Here is a 22,546-nt window from a genome sequence, read left to right on the forward strand (position 1 = left end):
TGTGTGTGTGTGTGTGTGTGTGTGTGTGTGTGTGTGTGTGTGTGTGTGTGTGTGTGTGCGTTCATACTCTCAGCCCACAGCCAGGAATAGACACACGTCTGCTGTCTGAGTTACGCTCGCTTCCATCATCCTCACCGCTGGGAAACACATCAAAGCATGACAAACACTTCATTCTCAGACACAAACTACCTGCAGAGGTTACAAGTTTAAGAAGCCGCAGAGAGGTCAGACACAAAGATTCGGAAATGCAATAGTTCTCACAACTTCATACACGCTAACCAGCATCGCGAGCAATTCACCGACCTCAACCAGGAAATGTATTTCACTTTTGAAATTAAGCAGATAAAGTGTCAGTCAGGTTAAACATGAGCTTATCAATGAAATTCAATCAATCTGCTGTTTTATTCCAACCCACTCCTTTTCGGAGGCTTCTATAAATATTTAGATTACACAGAGTTATGTTTTAACTATGTATACTGGTGCAATGAAAATATACTTAGTTAAACTTTCTGCTCTTTTTCTCAGAAGAAACATTTCAGAGAATCTCTTTTGGATTCCACTGAAACAGCGGAGATATTAAAGAGCTGATGTGTGATAAATAACTGTGTATGTGCTGCACAACCCCAGCAAACGCTTGCTTACAACACTCTGACATTAAATGTGTAAAATGCTTTCTAAATAAATGCGACATTACATCTCAGACTTACTGTGGAGGGAGTGGGTGTGATTCAACGGGCTACTCCCATAATGCACTGCACTGCCACCCCTGGGGAAGGGATTTTGCATATAATTGAGCATATAGACGGTGGTGACAGACTGATGATGAATTAACATGCATATGTGTGAATAGATGCACAGCAGGTGTTCCGCATCTTCCTCTAGTATTTACAAGAAAAGCATAAAATGATATTTTAAAGAGAAGTAAATGCATAAATCTAACAAACAATTAAGTCTCACTAGCTTCATGTCAGTCTGCTACTCATATCTTGTTTTAAATATATTTAGATATTTTTATTAGAAAGCAATACACAAATACTGATCAGAATCATTATTAACAGAGCAAGTCCAGTTGAGTCTAGTGAAAATCTTCAGCCAATATTTGAACTCCTGACCTGTCATGTAAAGCTATGACTATTTACAATAAGTCAAACACAGGCGAAATGGGTGATTTAGACTCTACAGGTAACATTTCTGTACATAAAGCAGGAATTAATATAAGTAACTGAACAAAATATGAGCTGCATATTTCTGTTGCATATTTGTGTTTTAGTCCATATCTTTTGCTTTGAACTCATCTATATGCTCGTTTATGGATAAATATCCACAAAATATCACTAACCGATATAAGAATGTAAATTTACAGTCATTCTCTTTGGAAACTTAGAGAAAATGTAGAATCAATTCACATATGCAAATACACAAGACTAAAAATACGAGTATTTATTTCTTTATTGAATAGCTAAGTGACCCCAGGATAACTCTTCCATCTTTATTTTAAAGGTGTGATTCAGCTGGTTTGAGAATCAGAAGAGTGATGAATGGCTGTTCAGGAGCTCGTCTTTGTATTGAGACAGTTTGGTGGTTTATTAGTTTCTGTTGACACTCGTTCACTCATATAAAATAATCCAGATTCATTACAGCACAGCAAGCGTAAGAACGCATTTCATCAACCTCCAGAGAAATAGAAAAACATTCCTGTCTCTGGTCAGCTGAGGTTCTGCTGTAATACGGCTGCTTTACGTTCACATACATCTTCTTCTCTACTTTTCTTGCTTTCTCTCTAGGGAACATACCCTGCAGGCAACTTTGACACCTGAACCTGATTGAGTGCTTCCTCAGTGGAACATTTCTTTCTTAAACTCAAGAAAAACAGTTTTCTGTTTGCTCACAGGAGCTGTCAGACCAGATACCTTTAAAGCCGCTTCTATTTCTTTTGTTTGCTTGCATACTGGTATAGTAAGAAATATGCTCACAATTTAGTTTGGGGTCCAATTCTCACTATTAACTAATTATTAACTATGACTTTTACTTCAGTAAACTCCTAATTTTCTGCTAATTAATATGTAGTAAGGTAGTCATTTAGTTTAGGTATGGGGTTTAGGATTAAGGGATCTAAAATACGGTCATGCAGAATAAGACATTAATATGTGCTTTATAAGTACTAATAAAGTACTTAGAGGTGTGAAGTGACGAATTACAAATACTCACGTTGCTGTAATTAAGTAGTTTTTATCGGATAGGGAGAGGGTTATCAGTCTCGTGACTCTTGTCAAATCAAATTATCAAAGAAAACTTTAACCGCCAGCTGCTGTTAATCATGGCTGCTGGAAGAGCATTCTTCAAGCATCAATTCAGTCGCATCTTCCTCTGACTTAATATGTTAAGGTAAATTTCGGTTTTCTGCTTACTAAATGATTTGTATATATGCTTGCCTATCTACACGGCCTGAAATTTTCTTCCTCTAATATGTTAAGGTACATTTCGGATTTCTGCTTAAATGTATATGCTAGCCTATCTACAGGGCCTGAAATTTGGTGTGAGGTTGTGGGTATTGCGTATAATGTTAATAACTCCCGCAAGTGCCACGTTCATAATGCGGTAAATTCCACTCCCATTTACTTCAGTATACAGAGAGACATGGTCTGCACTGCAGCAGTCACTGGAGACGTCGGCAGCATGTTGACTCCTGATGAGTTTGAGCGAGCGATGTGCACTGTGAAAACGTGTGTTGGGAACACTCTAAAACGCTTGGAAATAATGTACCAGATTCAGTATGCACCTTACTGATGACCCGTGTCGTTAATATACTGCATCTGTGTCAGTGCCTGATATAATAAAACTGCAGCTCGTTAATAAACAACGTTATTTGTTTGATCCATTTTATACAATCTGCCTTCATTTAGCTAGTGCACTTGCAAAAACTTTTTTCAAGTTCAACACTTTTTGTTCCAATCAGTTTTTAATGCTGCTGATAGAGCAGCTTATTCGCACCGACCGCCGCGGCCCCGCAAATAGACGTATATTTCGAAATATTTCCCGTTTTATGTAACGTTTTATGTTTTTTTCTTTAGAAATTATATTATCAGCATAACAATTTGAGTAAATGTGTAAAAGTTAGGGGATGGTGCCCTCCATCTAGAACAATGTGCATTTATGTTTAAATTATAACATAAATTATCATGTTTAGTGATTCTCATTTCTTTATCACAAAAGGCTAAAACTGGCACCGTGTTGGAGAGAAGAAATTGTCTCTTTTTGATCTCTTTTTTTAAGCCATATCATGGTGTGATGCTGGACTCTCGTATGAGTTTCTAATGGTTTTGTGTTCTTTGCATTGTTCTAAACATTAATATTTTATGTGCAACAATATCATGCTCTGGCTCAGTGGTCTTACACTCCAACGCTCTGCTGATTTCTGAGCTGAAGAGATCCATACTTCCACTGGCATTAATATCAACACAAAAACTGTGCGGCGGGAGCTTCATGGATGGGTTTCCATTGACGAGCAGCTGTATGAAGCCTCACATCACCAGTACAATGCCAAGCGTGGGATGGAGTGTGTAAAGCAAACTGAGACTGGACTCTGGAGCAGTGGAAATCTGCTCGGTGGAGTGACCAATCACACAGTCTGATGGGTGAGTCTGGGTTTGATGGATTACCTGCCTGACAGTAAAGTTTGGTGGAGGAGGGATGATGGTATTGGGCCGTTTTTCAGGAGTTGGGCTTGTGAAGTGAAATCTTAATGCCTCAGCATATCAAGACATTTTGGACAATGCTATGCTTCAAACACTGTGGGAACACTTTGAGGAAGGCCCTTTTCTATTCAGCATGACTGAGCCCCAGTGCATAAAGCAAGGTCCATAAAGACATGGTTGGATGAGTTTGGTGTGGAAGAACTTGACTGGCCTCAACCCCATTCAACTTCTTTAGGATGAACTGAAATGGAGATTGCGAGCCAGGCCTCACAAATACTCTACTGGATAAATGGACAAAAATTCCCACAGAAGCACTCCAAAATCTTGTGGAAATCCTGTTGGTGTAATGGTCAGGTGTCCCAACTCACCCCATTAGTGACTTCAAATTCTATCTGTTCCTCACACAAAAAAGAATGATGACAGAATTTTCATTTTGGGGTGTCTGCATTTTGGTTTTCAAAAATGTCAGACAATTTCATATTGTGTTGTTGGTGAGACGGCAAGAATAACATTTCTGATTTTATTTCTCTCTTTCACTGTGGTCATTCCAAACCCTGTCTGTCAGACCGCTTCCATTGTTTTCATCTGAACGTCTCTAACCTTCTCTCTGGAGAGAGTTTGAGAATGAAGAGAGGCTCTGCATAGTCAGACTTCATTCAGTGTTAACGCAGAAAGACACCCTGCTTTCACTGCTGGACACGGGACAGTCTGCACTGATGCATAGAACATCAGCTGCTCTTATAACATGTTATGTAACCGGAATTACATAAAAGTTCGCTCTGGTCTAGAGGGCTGCATTGGGTTTGGGCTCCCGCGGGACCCAACACAAATCTCGCGGGAGTGGGGGGTTTTACCTTTGCTGCGTGTGGGAGTGGGTGGTCATAAAATTTTGCTGGAGACCCGCAGGGCCCAGTGGGATTTGGCGTGTAATAGAAATTGAGTTCTAGAGAATGTGCTTCAGTGGTGGAAGTTCAACAAAGAGCGCTTTCCTGTCCTCTCAAAATTTGCGCGTTTTATTTTGAGCATTCCCACATCTAGTGCATTGTCAGAGAGGGCATTCAGTGTGTGTGGGCGGATCTTGGAAGAAAGACGCACAAGTCTGGGACCGCACTCAGTCAGCAATATACTTTTCCTTCATAGTAATATGGAGTAAGCAATGCCAGGCCCAGTGATTAAATTCATTTGTTTATTAAGTATAGGCTATGTTATTTTTTAGTAGTATTTTCTTTTAAGCAAGCTACACAACTGTGAATGTGAAATCTGTGAGATTTTCTTGAGGCATTCTATTTATTTTATTTATTTCGTTTTGTATTTAATTTGTTTAAATGAATCTAGCCTATTTTCTAAGTTCTATGTGTATATTTATTTAATAACAAAGTTATTTCATATTGTGCCTTGTTTTTTTACTTAAAGTGTTTGTTAACAGTTAAACTGTTTGTTTAATTAATCGTTTGGTGCGTGTGTAGCCAAACGTAGTGCAGTAACCTACGTTTAAAAACTGAGGTGCAACTATTTGTGGTTTTGTTTTAACGGTTAATGTTTTATAAGCTAATAAAAAATAAAAAATAAAAATTTCACGCGTGGTGCTTTAGTTTAGCATTACTTCATCCTATTTAAATGCAATCATGTTTAATGTCCGTTATTCTGGATGTTAACCTGAACAAATATTTAGTCTGAGCATTTGTGTACATTTTTCACAAGCTCTGAGAGAAAGTCCGCGGGAGTGGACACAAACATTGTGGGCGCGGGCGGGAGTTCAACCCACCAAAAGGGGTGGAGCAGACTGCTATATAAGTCAGCACAGAGCGCTATTCATCAGAATTTTTCTCTTTCAGCACGAAGATCATCTCCTCACTAGACTCTGAAAAAGAAGCCTAGAAGCCAAAGAAGCTCAAGAGCAGCCGCTACTTGCCATAGAAGAGCCCCGGCAGAGGAAGGATGCCTCTAGACAGCGCTTGCCCTGTGGCCATCCGGCGACTGAAAAGAGCACTTCTTAAGAGCAATTTCCTTAGCGGTGTTGTTTCAAATGTCTCACCGAGACATGACTCAGATGGGCACGGTGAGTGTGTTGCATGCCTGGGTAGCACCCATGCTGAGGCAGCGCCCTGCTTCACTTGCGGATTGCCTTCTTTAATGAAGGCGGTCCTCCCTCATCTGCTTTCCCATTACTCCTCTCCCAGGAGCCTAGGAGGAAGAAACAGCGGGGCAGAGGGATGGATTTCCCGGGTTCGAGTGATCTCACGCTGGCACAGGTCCTGCGTGCTTCACTCTGCCCGCAGCACATTGATTAACTGGTGTTATTCTCACGTGAGGATCATCTGCAGCGAGTGGCTTGCACAGGCAATCAGTCAATCAGCAAGGTCATGGCCAATTTGGTGGTGCTGGTGCGCCACGATTGGCTTAATTTAACAGAGATCAAGGACGCTGACAGGGTCGCCTTCATCGACTCCCCAGTTTCCCCCAGGGTATTATTTGGATCTGCCGTGGATAGAATTGATGAACGCTTCACTGCGGCACAGAAGTCATCGCAGGCTATGAATCACTTCCTGCTGAAGTGCTCCCATTCTGCAGCTGCTTCAAATCACCAGAAGGCTCCATTCTTTCAGCAGCCTGCTAAGCCCGCGCCGTCAATGACCCAGCCTCAAGCGAAGTCTGAGCCTGGCCTTTCACAGCGCTTTTATGCGGCGGAACGCCACCTGTTTTCCCAAGCTCCAGGGACCCCATTCTCTAGTGACGCTGGACCCTGAGACTCAGAAGCCGTCCTGATACGTATCCAGATAGGAAGAGGAGAGGGTAAGGTCCCGCCGAGGCCGGACTACCCTCAAAGAATGCTCGCATCCGCTCTCCATCCCCCCGCCTAGCTCTGGGCAATGGAAGCTCTGTTCAAATTGGACCCACCCTTCAGTGCGCACCCAACAAAATTACCACTGCGATAGCGGACCCACATACTCAAAATAGCATTTCTCCTCTTCTCATTACCACAAATGTCAGTTCCCCACTCAAAAAACTCAGACCACTTGCCATCCAGTTCCAGGCTTGGAAAGCCATTCCGGATGTGTCAAGCTGGGTTCTAAAAACCACAGAGCGAGGTTACTCACTGCAATTCGATCGCAGGCCACCTCGCTTCAGAGGTATTAATCAAACTTTGGTACAGGACAACGATGCTCATGTTCTCTGGTCCGAAGTGCAAACTCTGCTTGCAAAAGGAGCTGTGGAAACAGTTTCTGTAGTGAACAGCGAGTCAGGCTTTTACAGCCACTACTTCCTCGTTCCAAAGAAAGATAGTGGGCTCAGGCCGATCTCAGGCATCTGAACCACACGCATATGAAATGGCCGTTCAAGGTGCAGACTTTCTAACAGATCCTTGCACAAATATGCCGCAGGGACTTGTTTTTATCGGTGGATCTGAAAGATGCTTACTTTCACATCCAGATAGCTCCCCATCACAGCCTGTTCTTGAGATTCGCATTTGAGGGTGTGGCTTATCAATATACAGTCCTGCCATTCGGACTGTCTCTGGCCCCGCACACTTTTATGAAGTGCGTGGATGCAGCTCTTTCACCTCCGAGGCAGATGGGAATCCGCATTATGAATTACCTTGACGATGGGCTTGTGTTAGCCAGATCAGAAAAGGAATTCATCACTCACAGGTCGCTGTTGCTCAGCCACCTGGAGCAGCTTGGGCTAAAAATCAATTTAGCCAAGAGCTCTCTGTCTCCCAGCCAGCGAGTCGTTTTCCTGGGGACAGTTATTGATTCAGCCCAGATCCAGCTCCCAGACATTTCAGCAGCTAGCAGCATCATTCAGATTTGGGTTTTCACATCCCCTCAGAGTATGTTCGGCCTCATGCCAGCCACCTCCTCTGTGATTACTCTGGGCCTGCTTCATTTGCGGCCACTCCAATATTGGCTCAAAGCCCATGTACCATCCCACACTTGGCACCTGGGATGGTTTAATCTCATGGTAACCCACTGCTACATCAGAGCTGTGGCCCCTTGGAGAACCCCTCGCCTGTTACAGTCAGGTGTCCCATTGGGACTGACCTCAAGCAGGAAGGTGGTTATGACAGATGCTTCCAACTCGGGTTGGGGAGCACTGTACGAGGGCAGATCGGCATCCGGCTCCTGGTCAAACCGGGAGCAACGCTTGCACATCAATTGCCTCGAGATGATGGTGGATTTTCTAGCCCTAAAACCTTCCTGCCAGCCTATATGTGGAAGTATATGTGGCAGCCATCGTGGCGAACAATGCTATTGTGGCTGGCCAGTCAATCAGAAGAAGTTTTTGAGGGGAGCTCGGAGATTGAATCTGCCTCATCCTCATACTGTGCCGACCTGGGACTTATCCATAGTCCTCAGGGCCCTACGGGGCCCTCCCTTCGAGCCACTCCAGTTGGCGACCCCTGTCGCTTAAGACCGCCCTCCTTTTGGCTTTAGCGTCGGTCAAGTGAGTGGGCGACCTGCAAGCACTGTCAGTCATGCCTTCATGCCTTGAGTATGGGCCTAACGACTGTTAACGATTTGTCCTCAAACCAAGACACAGCAATGTGCCTAAAGTTCTCTCCACTCCATTCAGAGCACAAGTTTAAACTTCTGGCTCTTCCTAATTCAGAGAATGAGCAGAGTCCCAATCCAATCTGTCCGGTTTGGGCTCTTAGAATTTACGTTGAGTGTACGTTCTCCATAATACGTGCATTGCGTAAGTTGCGGTGCTATAAGGCTGCACGCGAGTCGATGACTGTCGCTATCAGTTGAAAGATTCTGATGAATGGCGCTCTGAACCGACTTATATTGCAGCTGGCTCCACCCCTTTTGGCGGGTTGAAGCGCCATTTGTTTGTGCAGCTACACAAACGAGAACAAATCAGGCTTCCGTATCAGAGTAAACAGGAGTTTACCCCATGAGCATATAATGTAACACTCATTCCCTTATCTCAGGGAACCGAGGTTACGGTAGTAACCAGAGTGTTATTTATTCATAATCTGCTAGTACAATTTTGCACTGTTTTAGACCCATTTCTTTTATGCAAACTAGCACAAATCGCAGGTGTGTGGATCTTTGCACCCATGGATCCTGCTTTTACCTAGGAATCTTTGAAGGTAAAGGTCAAGTTTACTCTGGTGGACCCACAGCAGGTGAGTCATGTACACTCACACCTCGACTGACATTTAAATCCTCTGTTGTCTGATAATGTGGAGATCTGCCAAACCGTCTGATGCCCTGCACTGAAAGAGGTGAAAATGCCTCCGTTCATCACCACCAGGAGCAACTCCTCCAACACCAGTCAACAGGAATATTGATGCTTGTTAAGAGTCTGCTTGATTGTTTACAAAAGCTAATCAGAGTTCAATCCAGCAACTGCAGGAATTTCTTTAACAGTATTTTAAAACAGTGTGCACTGCCACCATAGATTTCTGTCTTTCATGAACAATTCAGGCAAACATTCCAGCCTTCAGCTCACTCATTATGCATTATCTAAAACTAATTTCTTTCACCATATTTGCCATAATTTCCAATTTCTACTATTCATGATCACTGCACTAAAATTTTCATTTTTTTAACTTTATCATTACTCACACTTACGTCCTTTAAGACTTGTATGTTTTTTTTGTTTTTTGGTGGAGCAAAATATATTCTTATATACGCATAACCACAGAAATAAAATTAACACATAATCGATCACAGGTTCTCAGACTTATGAGACAGATTATCATCTTAAGTCTGTTAGGTATGTTTCCTGTTGTTGGCTGCTCTTGGATTTGTTACTTTAGTTAGGAGGGTTGTTAGAGTTATTGCAACTAATGAAATCTGATAATGAACTTTAGTTAATCTAAAGACTTCATATCATGAGGACCCAATTTCCCTTGATCTAATAATCCGATTTCCTTTGAACTTTTAATATCAATGTACTATGAAAACACTTTCAGATCTCAAAATGTCATCCACAGTCCAAAATAACATTTTCAGAAACTAAACTACAAAACCTGTTTATTCTGTAACTTTACAGCATAGTGGGGTACACTTCTGTCATTATTAGTGTACGTCTTCAGAGACTTGTTTTATTTTGGGGGACATAAAAAAGTACAGCATAATAAGCTGTTTCTGTGTAAACTGACAATGGATTTGAGAATGAACACTGTGATTCTACAGATATAAAAAAACAGGAATGGAAATTCCATCATAAAGTGAATGAATGAATGAATGAATGAATGAATGAGATATTGTGTGTGAAATCTAAAATTACAAAAATCTTTTAAAAGGCTTAATAATTATTCTGTGGATCTTAGGTGTCCAGCTATGCCACTGGAAAGGTCTAACAAACAAGCATATGCACATCAAAATCCACAAATACTTGCCTTCCATTAAAATATCTGTTTGGAGATGTACCTACAGACTGACATATTACTTACTGTATGATTAATTTTAATACTGGAAGAAAAAAAGATCCAAAAAGACCTGAATATTGCTTTAAAATGTTTTAGTATTTCAGAACCCTTTTTTTCCCACTTGGCTATAGTTAAAACATTGAAAATCAATTCAGTCCTCATATTTCAGTTCTCTACAGATATAAAGAAGAGCACATGCAGCAGTTTAGGGGATCATACTGAAGACAACATGCACAAATGAAACTCACAGTAAAAACTCTATGTTCTAGATTTTACTGTGGAGCATGTACAGTTCCTCTTAACCTGCATTCAGTTGACTGAAGTGTGAAAATATGTTAAAGCACGTAAAAACCCACTGATGTCATGATTACATTTTTTGGCCTAAAACAGTTTCAAAGTAGCAGTGATTGACAGAAATGTGCTCGATTTGTCGACTCAATGCATCAATGAGTTAAAGGTGCAGTGACACACATTCGCTGATATGGTCTGAGCTCAACAGAAGCTAGATTGGGCCGAATTGACACTGGCTTCAGAATGGTTTTGAGAGGAGCTCTCTGCCCACACAGACACACTTATCAAACACACTACAACACTGAGAGCACAGTTCAGACTACTGTTAACAGAAGTCATTTCTGAAAGCACTCGAGGAATTCTCATCTGAGCATGAGTGTTAAATGGACAAAAGAAAGTCATCATGTGGGAGAGAGGAATAGATGGAGACTCGAGGTCTTCCAAATCTCACTAACACTGTGTGACAGGTGCTTGTCAAGAAAATTGTAAAATATTGATTTTGCATCTCTGAGATTTTTTGAATTCATTTAGTGTTCTGTCCTGAATCAGGAGAGAAATCTGCACAGATCAATAATGTTTACAAGCCAAAACAGCTCTAAACAAATATGTGGGTGGATTTTGATGTGAGAGACAACAGGAGATGGACTTTTTCACTGAAGGAAGCGTTATTATGGATTATAGACTGGTATTTTAGTTAAAAACGTCTTAAAATGTGATATTAAAGAATTTATGTAAGGCACTTTTTGTTGCAACGGATTGTCTAATCAAATACAAGAATAAGATGATATGCAATCAGATGAGATGAGCTAGACTTTAGGTAATCTAAAACATTACGATGTCTTTTACAATGTCATTAGGTGAAGGGATCCACACAACACTCTCCAGTGGCTATTTTCAATAAACATGGTATTTGCACAGGTATTTGGAGGAGAGAGAGATTGAGATCAAAAGAATAGGTTGCGATATCCAAAGTGATTAGCTCTATGGAGAGCAACTCCTGTGTTGTGTTCACAAGTGTCTGTTTGGCTCCACATCCTCAGCTCTTCAACCAGCATGAGATGGTCTGAGTGTGTTTTAAGTGTCATCTGATGTGGGAGTGGGCGGTTTCTCTTTAGGACAGTCGGTGTCACACTGTGATGTCAAACATTTCTTCACTTCAGAATCGTGTCTGTCTTTCTCATTGTGGGCGGCATGTAAAGCTGTGAGAGTAAATGTAATGTCTGTCGGGGTAACTGTGGCTGAGGCAAACTACTGCAGGTTCAGAAGTTCAGCGTCACAAACAGCTCCTTTATCTCCACCACAAACCTGCCGGCAGCGACAACATGGCATCAAACACACGCACAGCTCTCTAGCTACAAATATGAGCCTGATCTTGTAGCTGTACTACACACACACACACACAGCCCTACAATACTCCAACAGTGATCACCCTGGGCTCTGCTGAGAAACCTGCTTTTGTTGACCTTTATTCATGGACTTACAGAACTAGCTAGCTTATCTCTGACAGAACATTACCTCCTCTGACAATGGTAGAGCGCATTACGGTCCTTGTTGGGGTTTGGGCAATTATTAATCTGCAGAAAAGTTTATCAGGCTAAAACAACATATGCAATGTACTTCCACAAACATGCACATAATTAAAGTTAAATTAATGTACATTGCTAATGTATCTGGTGTTGGCTGCATTTAATGTAAGCTAGTGCTTCTCCAACCTGTCACTATACATTTTGCATGTTTTTTTAATCAAACACACCTGATTCAAGTCAAAAGACCTGAAATATATGTGTCAGACATATATGAAAAAAAAAAAAAAAAAATCAATGTGCCTTTAATGCAGCAGAGTGAAGAGTTGCCAGATGAACCTTTCAAAAGCCAGGAATCTGAACCCAGCACTGTTGATCTGAAAATCACTCGTGTCTCGAAGGCATGATAGTGAATGCATAAAGCTCTAATGTGAGCATCAATGAAGTTAAAAAGAGGCTCAGCCAGTGATCAAATACCACACATTATCCATCTGCTCGGAACATTAGTTAAGGAGGTGTGAGCTTTAGCTGAAACATTACAAAAGTGTTGCAAGGAACTGTTGAGTCAAGTCAATTTGTCAAATTATAGTGTTCAAAGTGGTTTCTCTTTAGGACAGTCGGTGTCACACTGTGATGTCAAACATTTCTTCACTTCAGAATCGTGTCTGTCTTTCTCATTGTGGGCGGCATGTAAAGCTGTGAGAGTAAATGTAATGTCTGTCGGGGTAACTGTGGCTGAGGCAAACTACTGCAGGTTCAGAAGTTCAGCGTCACAAACAGCTCCTTTATCTCCACCACAAACCTGCCGGCAGCGACAACATGGCATCAAACACACGCACAGCTCTCTAGCTACAAATATGAGCCTGATCTTGTAGCTGTACTACACACACACACACACAGCCCTACAATACTCCAACAGTGATCACCCTGGGCTCTGCTGAGAAACCTGCTTTTGTTGACCTTTATTCATGGACTTACAGAACTAGCTAGCTTATCTCTGACAGAACATTACCTCCTCTGACAATGGTAGAGCGCATTACGGTCCTTGTTGGGGTTTGGGCAATTATTAATCTGCAGAAAAGTTTATCAGGCTAAAACAACATATGCAATGTACTTCCACAAACATGCACATAATTAAAGTTAAATTAATGTACATTGCTAATGTATCTGGTGTTGGCTGCATTTAATGTAAGCTAGTGCTTCTCCAACCTGTCACTATACATTTTGCATGTTTTTTTAATCAAACACACCTGATTCAAGTCAAAAGACCTGAAATATATGTGTCAGACATATATGAAAAAAAAAAAAAAAAAATCAATGTGCCTTTAATGCAGCAGAGTGAAGAGTTGCCAGATGAACCTTTCAAAAGCCAGGAATCTGAACCCAGCACTGTTGATCTGAAAATCACTCGTGTCTCGAAGGCATGATAGTGAATGCATAAAGCTCTAATGTGAGCATCAATGAAATTAAAAAGAGGCTCAGGCAGCGATCCAATACCAGACATATACCATTTGCTCGGAACTTTAGTTAAGGAGGTATAAGCTTTAGTTCAAACATTACAGACATTGTTGTGAGAAACTGCTGACTCAAGTCAAGCTGTCAAATTAAAAGGTTCAAAATGATCTTTTTTTTCTTCTTTTTTGTAGTTTCTGCTGTGTACTCAGATTTATTCTTTAAAAATAATGCCCAAACTCACTGCTCATACTGTTAAGGCTCTTTCAGCAAAAATTATATTATGTCTTTAATTAAAATTTAGAATTAATTTCATTCTTAACAATCAATCAATCAATAATAATAATAAAAGTATAAATAAACAAACAGTGCAAACTGATGCACTCAGGATTGACCTTTAGGTTTGATGTCTATTATCAGCAGAATATGTATGTATTTGTGAATTATGGCTTTATGATTAAAGTATTTTCACTAGATATGATGAAAACATTTATACCGTTTTTACCTGAAAAAGATCATGAACTGGAGTAGGAACATCAGACAGACCCATCTGAAGCTGTCGCTGGGTGATCAGTTACCGGCCGTACACTGATGACTAGGGTCACACGAGTCTTTAGATTGGTTTGTTTTTGATGCCGTTTCTCCTGGATCTGCAGCATGTCTAAGTCTGTCCCTGATTGTCTTGTCCACTAAAGCTCTGAATCTGTGGATATCTCTGAAGAACTGGAGCCAGAGACAGAACATGAGAATGAAAAGAAAGCTTTTCTCAGCTGTAGATGCTGAATATTGTGCAGCACAGGACAGACACATAGACTCAACAATCCAGAGAATCTCTCTTGATTTTTGTATATTGTAGTTCACATATCTCTTGATAATATTTGGTAGTGGTGGAGTGAAGAAAGATCTGTTCCAGCTTTTTCTGAACATCCTTAACAATTAGAACTTTGAGTTCAAGAGATACCTTGCCTTCAAATTTTCAGACCATTTGTTGTTAAATGTCTGATTATAAATACCTAAAGTGGGTTCCCATCGGAGGGACCTTGAACTGCGTCCTCTAGCGGGTGGGGCTATGGAGAACGCCTTCAGCATGACTGGTGTCTGAAGCAAATGTCTAAACACGACAATAACACTGGCCAGCGACAGCCTTTGACGTCACCCCCAGTGCAACCACTTGTTTAAAAGGCCACCAATAGAACACGTCATCCTCTTCTTCGTCTTCAGGGACTGTTTGGTTTGAAGCATGCATTCTGGTAAGAACGCTGTTCTTTCTTTCATTTACATAATAGCAAGCACTAGTAAGATGTTTAAAAAGTGTGCAGATCCATGTCCTAATTTTCTGACACCTGATGACACATGCAATCTTTGTGTCTTGTGTTTGGGCGAAGAGCATGCAAGCGATGTCCTCGAGGGGGCAATCTGTTCTCGAGGGGAGAAAGACAGCCATTGGTTCCCAGTGGCTCAGGACCCACTGCTGCTAAGGCACGGAGGAAAATGAGTTCATGGGGTTCTCAGGTGGACTTGGCTGATGAGCTAAAAAAGGGACTCTCTCTTTCACGCTCATCAGTCGCGGACGAGGGTGAGCTGCTGGATGTGGATGCGATCTCCCTCACATCCTCTGATCCAGCGGCTAGTGCTCTGCTGGCTTCTGGCCAGGAAGAGCAGGTGATGACTGATGAGGACGAAGAAGTTGAGACTGAGTCCTCTCAGTCCTCCAGCCCTGTGTACGTGGGTCAGTGGGTCAGGAAGGAAACTGCTCAGGGCTGTCTGGACCAGAGTTTCCTCTCTGACCATAGCCCTCTAGCTCAAGTGAGCCTTCCATTCCTTCCCGATCTCTATGTGGAGATTGAGAAGGCTTGGAAAAATCTTTTTTCCTCACTCATCCATAGATTCCAGCATACTAGTTATGCTAATATTGAAGGGATGCGCGAGTACGGATATGAGAAGATGTCCCTTGTTGAAGAGACGCTAGCTTGCCAGCTCTCAATGGGAGAAACATCTTCTCTTAAGGCTCCCTCTTTGCCATCCAAACACCTTCAAGATGCATCTCGTTTAAATGGCAGAGCGTACGCACCAGGGGGTCAGGCTGCAGCTGCACTGCATACCATGACAGTGCTCCAATCTTACCAGGCTGATCTGCCCGCTCTGAGGAGCTCTAATCATGTTCATATATGGCTTTGGGTCCCATTCTGTGGTCGAGCTGGCATTGCTCCCCTTGAGAATAAGGGTAGTGCAAGAGCCTGCCGCTACCACAAACTTCTTTAGCAGGCTCCTTCGACCCTAGCTGTATGGGACCCTCACTCTCCGTATATACACTGAGGTATGAGACTGAGAGTGTCAAGGAACCCTGTGTGCAGTTGTAGCAGGTTGAGAGGCTTCCTTTCTGCCACCCTGCTAGACTGCCCTTTCTGGTTGAGCTTGGCAGTGCTCCCCTCACTGCGGGAGGGTTACCTATGAGCCTGCTGCTCCCAGAGTAAGCATGTGAGTTCTCTTTTCGATCTTATAGCCTATGACTCCACTCCCGGATCTCCAGGTGCAGTTAAGGTTGCTCGTATGAGCTTGGCAGTGCTCCCCTCACTGCGGGAAGGTCACCCATGAGCCTGCTTCTCCCAGATGGAGCATGTGAGTTCTCCTTTTGATCCTCTCGATCTGAGAACCAAGGACTCTGCTCCCAAAGCTCTGTGTGCAGTCATACCAGGTTGTAAGGCCATCTTTTTGCCTCCCTGTTAGACTGCTCTTATGGTTGAGCTTAGCAGTAGAGGTCTGCATTCCCGCGGCTCTCACGACCCGACCGGATTTTTTGCGCCGCGGGATTAAATTCCCGAATAAAAACGCCCTAGCGGTCGGTAACTCTGGTGTAATTTGAACGGGAGCGGGCGGTCTAACAATATCCCGTTCCCGACGTCCATTTAGAACAGCATATCTGCACTTTATTCTTATTGACCACCGGTACAACTTGCGCTTAGGACTGTTATGCACGCGCTGCACGCATGCTTTAAACATTACGCGTTTTATTTGCGTGGTCTGTGCGCAGCATGTGCATAACGATGCTCAGAGCAGTTCCCTATTGTGTTGTAAATGTTAAACGAATTGTATCCTGAAAAGACTAATAAAAAGTAAGAAATAAATTTTTTGTACAATATTTTTATTTTCTCTGACACTTTTTTCCTACTGTGTTGCATAAAATATTTAACAAATTTTGTGTCTTAAGATAATTCACATAAATTCAAGACAAAGTCAATAAATTCAAGACTCTTGACAAGATGAATAAAATACAATTTTGTGCGGACTACACTTTTATTTGTTAGCTTATCTCTCTTTCGTTCAGTAGCGGAAATTTAAATGTGAGATTCTGGAAACGAGATCTAAATTTAGCGGGAACGGTCAGGTCGGGGAGAAAATGATTCTAAGCGGACAGCGGGTGAACAAAGAGTGAATATATAGCAGGAGCGGGTGGGTGCAGAATAGAACCTTGCGGGAGCGGGACTAAAAAAACAGTCCTGTGAAGACCTCTACTTAGCAGTGCTCAACTCACTTTATGGGGTCGCCTATGAGCACGCCGGTCCCATGGTGAGCGTCTGAGTTCTCCTTTCATTTCTGATAGTCGAGTTCTCCTTTTGATCTTCTCGTTCCGAGAATCAAGGACTCTGCTCCCTGGAGCTCCGTGAGGCAGCCATACTAGATTATTAGGCCATCTTTGCCTCCCTGTTAGACTGCTCTTATGGTTGAGCTTGGCAGTGCTTCCCTAGCACTAAGTGCTTTCTAAAATCCATGTTTATGGTAAGTGCCCACGCCCACTCCGATTTGGTCAGACCCCGGTTCTCACCTTGGGTCACTCTCTTGATATGTATCCTTAGTGATACCATAACAAATGGTTCCCATCTTATGGGAAGTCTCCGTCTCAGGTACAGTAGAGGTGTGTACATTTACATTTACATTTACATTTAGTCATTTAGCAGACGCTTTTATCCAAAGCGACTTACAATTGGGGGATATTTGGGCTAGTTGAAGACCAGTCGTGCCGCTGCATTCTGAATCATTTGAAAAGTTTGATTGTGCATGAGGGAAGTCCAGCTAGGAGAGCATTGCAGTAGTCCAGTCTAGAGATGACAAGGGCCTGGACAAGAAGTTGTGCAGTGCAAACCTACAAGATTGAGCAGTCTTTGCAATGTGGTCTTTGAAGGTCAGCTGGTTATCAAAAGTTACACCAAGATTTCTGACCGAAGTTGATGGGGTAATTGTAGAAGAACCTAGCTGGATGGAGAAATCATACTGTAGAGTTGGAGTGGCAGGGAAGACAAGAAGCTCAGTCTTTGCCAGGTTGAGCTGTAGGTGATATTCTTTCATCCATGCCGAGATGTCCGCCAGGCAGCCTGAGATCCGTGCAGCTACCGTTGGATCATCTGGTTGAAATGAAAGATAGAGCTGTGTGTCATCAGCATAGCAATGGTAGGAGAAGCCATGTGCCTGTATGATGATGTGTGCCTGTGCCTGTGTGTACAGCTGGTCCCTTGCACTCGTCAGTGTTCTGAGACTCTGCCTCCGGCAGACAGGTAGATTGGCTATTTTTGTAGCCTCCCTGGGAAAATGAGGGGTTGATGTTTGAGGTCCCCTAGGTAACAGGCCAGGGTCTGGTAACATGGTGAGCCCAGATGCCCGGCCATATCCCTTTAAAAGAATCATTTTGTTGTCTGATTCTAAATCTTTGAGCTCTGCCCTGGGACCAAGCTTTCTTTGCATAGCCTATAACAGGTAAGTTATTTTGGGCATGTAGCTCGGGCCTTTGGCCGAAGGGGATATCGTCACTAACAGCCACCGAGGCATCCAAAGGGACAACTCTCATGGCTTGGTAGAGTTGATAGTGCTCGTCTTGGTGCTTGGCATGCACTCCCCACAGCATGGCAGCGTGGGTATTCCATTCCAAATAGCGACCGCTAGAGGACGCAGTTCAAGTTCTCTCTGAAGGGAACGTCTCAGGTTATGCATGTAACCATGGTTCCCTGAGAAGGGAACGAGACACTGCTTCCTCTTTTCTTGCCATGCCTCGGACGCAAGCTTCAGATGAAGAAGGGGATGACGTGTTCTATACTGAGGTTTCGCCGGTAGTGATGCCGTGTTTAGACATTTGCTTCAAACTCCAGTCAACGCTGAAGGCATTCTCCATAGTGACCGCTAGAGGACGCAGTGTCTCGTTCCCTTCTCAGGGAACCATGGTTACATGCGTAACCTGAGACATTCTTTCTTAAACTGAAGTCCTCTGGAAATGTGTTTGGATTCAACATATTCACTGACAGTGAATTTGAGAAATCTTCTTTGGCAAAGAGAGAAGTCTTTTATATAAAGAAAATTAATTAAAATAATAATTTCTTATGATTTTGGGTGAAATCATAAGATGTTCTTCCCTATTTCATTACTAATTCATGAATATGAATGATTTTCCACACAGGCCAGGGCTCTTGGATGGAGGGATAAATGAAAATCAGTACAGATAAAGAAAGCAGAAACAATGTCACTCTCCCAGCATATCGACCCACAGTTCCTCTGGCTAATGTCCTTGATTCAACAGAGGTTTGTCTTCAGGTCACCCACCACCAGCAGCAAAGATAGACTGTGGGTTTTTATTTAGTAATGTAGTGATGTCATAATCGCTTGTTCTGTCCAAAGGTCAATGTTATAGATGAAGTAGAGATGTTGTAACATGGGATCAGGTTCAGCAGTGCCAGTTTAACCACTTAAAATTAGGTACAATGATAAAGTTTCTATTGTACATTGTCATTCTCCTGAAGTAACAGTAAAAATCAAAAGACTTAGTGTATAAAAATATAAAGGACTTACAAGACATAATATTTAGACAATTTAGAAATTGATTAAAATTTTATTTGCTATCAAGTTAACAGAAGTTAAATTATAAAAGTTCCTCTGAACCCTCCACCTCCCCCAGCTCCACATGTCTTTTACAGGTGCAGTTCATGCTGCAGTATCATGTCACACACAGTTACATTTTTTTATGTTAAGTTTTTTTTTTACATGTTCAATCAATGATTTTCACAATTGGTTTGCTGTTTTAGGATAATATTTAGAAGAATAGATGCATGCCAGTTAGAAATGATGTCTGACTTAATGTGTAAATACTCTTGCTGCAACCCAAAAAGGGATAGGTAAACACAAATTTTAGTGAATTTAAATAATAGGTACACTGGATTACCTGGATTTACTGTATTTGTCTTCATCAGCATTTTAAATGCATTCACTTAAAAGAATGCAAGTGTGATACAGTATTTGCCTTTTGCTGTATTTTGTTATGAGAAGTGAGTAAAATGAGAACATAACAGCTCTTTTATTTTGGTTCATCAGCAACCTCCTGCTCTTATCTACTTTCAAGACAGATATGAAGGATCTCAAAAAAGCCTTCTCTGCCAATGTCTACACGGCAAAGTTTATAACAATATCAACAGCACTTAAGATACCCGTAAACCTTTTAAGATATTCACCTTTCTTACCACAAGGCTGATGACTTCACTGCTTTTTTTCATAGACAAGATAAAACACATCATCAATTAGTTCCCAATATCACACACTTCCACCTCTCCCCAGCCACTCTCTACTTTCTATCTCTCCACTCAGAGAGGCTGGAGTCTGTAATCTACTCTTAATTCATCTTTGGCCCTATTTACTATCCATCTTCTCCAAGCCATTTCTCCTTAGAGAACACAAACACATCAACAAAACTCTCCTTGCTGGCAATTTCCTCACCACATTCAAGCAGGCTGAAGTAATTCCACTGCTTAAACCTACACTAAACCTTACACGCATAGACAACAACAGACCAAATCTTCTCCTCCCATTCAGAGTGAAAACACTTGAACAAGTTGTTTTCATTCAGGTCTTCTCTTACCCCCTACAACACAAAACAACCTGTTAGACAACAACTGACATTTCTTTGCTGTTTGTTACTAAAGCCATGCGGCAGGCAAGTGCTACCAGATCATCTCTCCTCATTCTAATGGACCTGTCTGAAACCTTCAATACAGTAAATCATCAGATCCTCCTGTCTACCCTCTGGACAGTGGGTATCACAGGGGCTGCACTACAGTGGTTTGAGTACTAACTTACAGGTAGACGTTTATGGCATCTTGGAGAAAAACCATGTCACATCAATTATCCACTGGGACTACCTCAGAGTTCCGTGTTTAGCCCCTCCTCCTCTCAATATATTCAACATCACTGGGGCCTATGCAGCTCAGATTTTCTTTCTTTCTTTCTTTCTTTCTTTCTTTCTTTCTATTTATTTACATAATGCCAATTAAACAGGTGAAGCCAAACCAATACTGGGGTAAAATGTTTCTCCACCTATATTTTAGGAAAACTAATAGTAAGTCCAATTAATTAGTCTTAGAATGCCTTGATGGCAGGTAAAATTGTGTGTCATTGACATGGCAATGGAAAGATACAACATACTTCCTAAAGATGTTACCCATATATATATACAGCAGACATAGAAAAAAAGGAATAGGAACAAGGATAGAGCCTTGTGGAACCCCCCCAATGAAGAATTCTTTCCACAGAGGTGGATTTTCCATGGCTAACCGAGAAATATCTTTCAGTTAGATAGGACTGAAACCTTTTCGGAACTGCACTTTTTAAACCCACCAGGTGTTCAAAGTAAGAAATCAGGATGTTGTGACTATTTCAAATGCTGCGCTCAAGTCAAGCAACTTTAAAATTGCATCCCTTACCTAGCCCCAAAAATACATAATTTAGTACATTCAGTTACCCCAGACACCGGGGAACCACCATTGGATGACAAAATGGCTAAAAAGAATCTTAAACTATTGCCCCCAATACTAAATATATGTTGCAGTAGTCAGTGGTGTACTGAACAACAATAATAATACACAAACATCTGTTATAGGCCCCCGGTCTACATATTTTATTTCACAGTAAGCTCAATAAAATTCATTTAGGCTAATGGCTAGAACATGTCTCAGTTCAAACACAGGCCTACATAAGCATTTCTAATTGTAGAAAAGAAATAATAGAAGGATAATAGGATAATAGGACATTTTCTTGCAGCAAGAAAATTAAAAATGTAAAAAAAAAAAACTCTAATACTAGGATAACTCTAAACTAGGATATATGGTAAATTTTGAGGAATTTAAATTTTCCATACATCTTAACATACCAACTTTTGACAATTAACTTATTTATTATTTTTATCAACTGACTACCACAAACAAACAAACAAAAACTCTACCGAATCGTTTGCGCTCTCAGAGTGTTTTGGTGCACAAAGTCTTTCACTGCAGCTTTAATGTCGATGTTGCGAGCACAGGCATTCCCAATACTCAGAAGGGCTAAACTGTACAGTCTTGTAACATGGTGCTCCGGAAAAATGTCTTGATCACTTTCAATTTCGAGAACAAACGATAGCAATTGCATGGTAAAGTCTGGTGACAAATCGTCAGTGTACTGAACCGCTAAAGCGTTTGCCATTTGAAACAGGTCATTGTCAGAGAAGCGCAGCAGCGGTCCAGTGCCAAGAACATGCATCATGAAGGTGTACAGTAGCTATACTAAATTTAAAGTTAATGCATTAAGCCACATTAATTTAAAACTAAATTTAAGGGTAAAAACAGTTCTTTAACATAACAATTGCATGTTTCCACTTTTTTACAGTGGCAGGTAAATGCTTAATGTAAAACTTTGCGTGTTGCGTTGATATTCTGAGCTCTTCTGCAGAGATTAATTGTTTACTATCACTGTCTTGATGTTTTTTGCATAAAAACATCCACTTGTCTTTGAAATTAGGTTGTCTTAGAAATATAGTGTTTATCATAGGCGGAGGGTAAACCAACTCCAGGGTAAGGCTAAAAGTATAGCCTAATGTTAGTGTAATATAGTAACAACGCACATCATAAACCCGTCTTTTTAGGCAAGTACCAGATATGGGTGTCATGTCATAAGACATTTTGGTAACACTTTAGAATAGGGAGCACATATTCACTATTAACTAAGAGTTCTCCCTGAACAAACTCCTAATTTGCGATCCTTAAAGTAAAGTGTTACCGACATGTTTAATTGAACTTGATCATATTTTAAAGGGGTCATATGATGCTGCTAAAAAGAACAGTATTTTGTGTATTTGGTGTAATGAAATGTGTTTATGCGGTTTAAGGTTCAAAAAACACATTATTTTCCACATA

General features: G+C 41.5%; 1 protein-coding gene and 1 long non-coding RNA gene across 2 annotated transcripts in view; one reads left to right on the forward strand and one right to left on the reverse strand.

Moving 5' to 3' along the window:
• The window catches only part of schip1 (schwannomin interacting protein 1), a 201,396-nt gene that overhangs the window by 70,778 nt on the left and 108,072 nt on the right, over positions 1-22,546 (reverse strand). The gene's annotated exons all lie outside the window — the stretch shown is intronic.
• Positions 8,605-19,332, forward strand: LOC107701303 (uncharacterized). Its single transcript, XR_001635630.1, has 3 exons — positions 8,605-8,829; positions 18,790-18,953; positions 19,304-19,332. It is a non-coding gene; the product is annotated as an uncharacterized LOC107701303 (long non-coding RNA).

Source organism: Sinocyclocheilus anshuiensis, unplaced genomic scaffold (genome assembly GCF_001515605.1).
Source record: "Sinocyclocheilus anshuiensis isolate Anshui unplaced genomic scaffold, SAMN03320099.WGS_v1.1 scaffold1570, whole genome shotgun sequence".
Taxonomy (NCBI): domain Eukaryota; kingdom Metazoa; phylum Chordata; class Actinopteri; order Cypriniformes; family Cyprinidae; genus Sinocyclocheilus; species Sinocyclocheilus anshuiensis.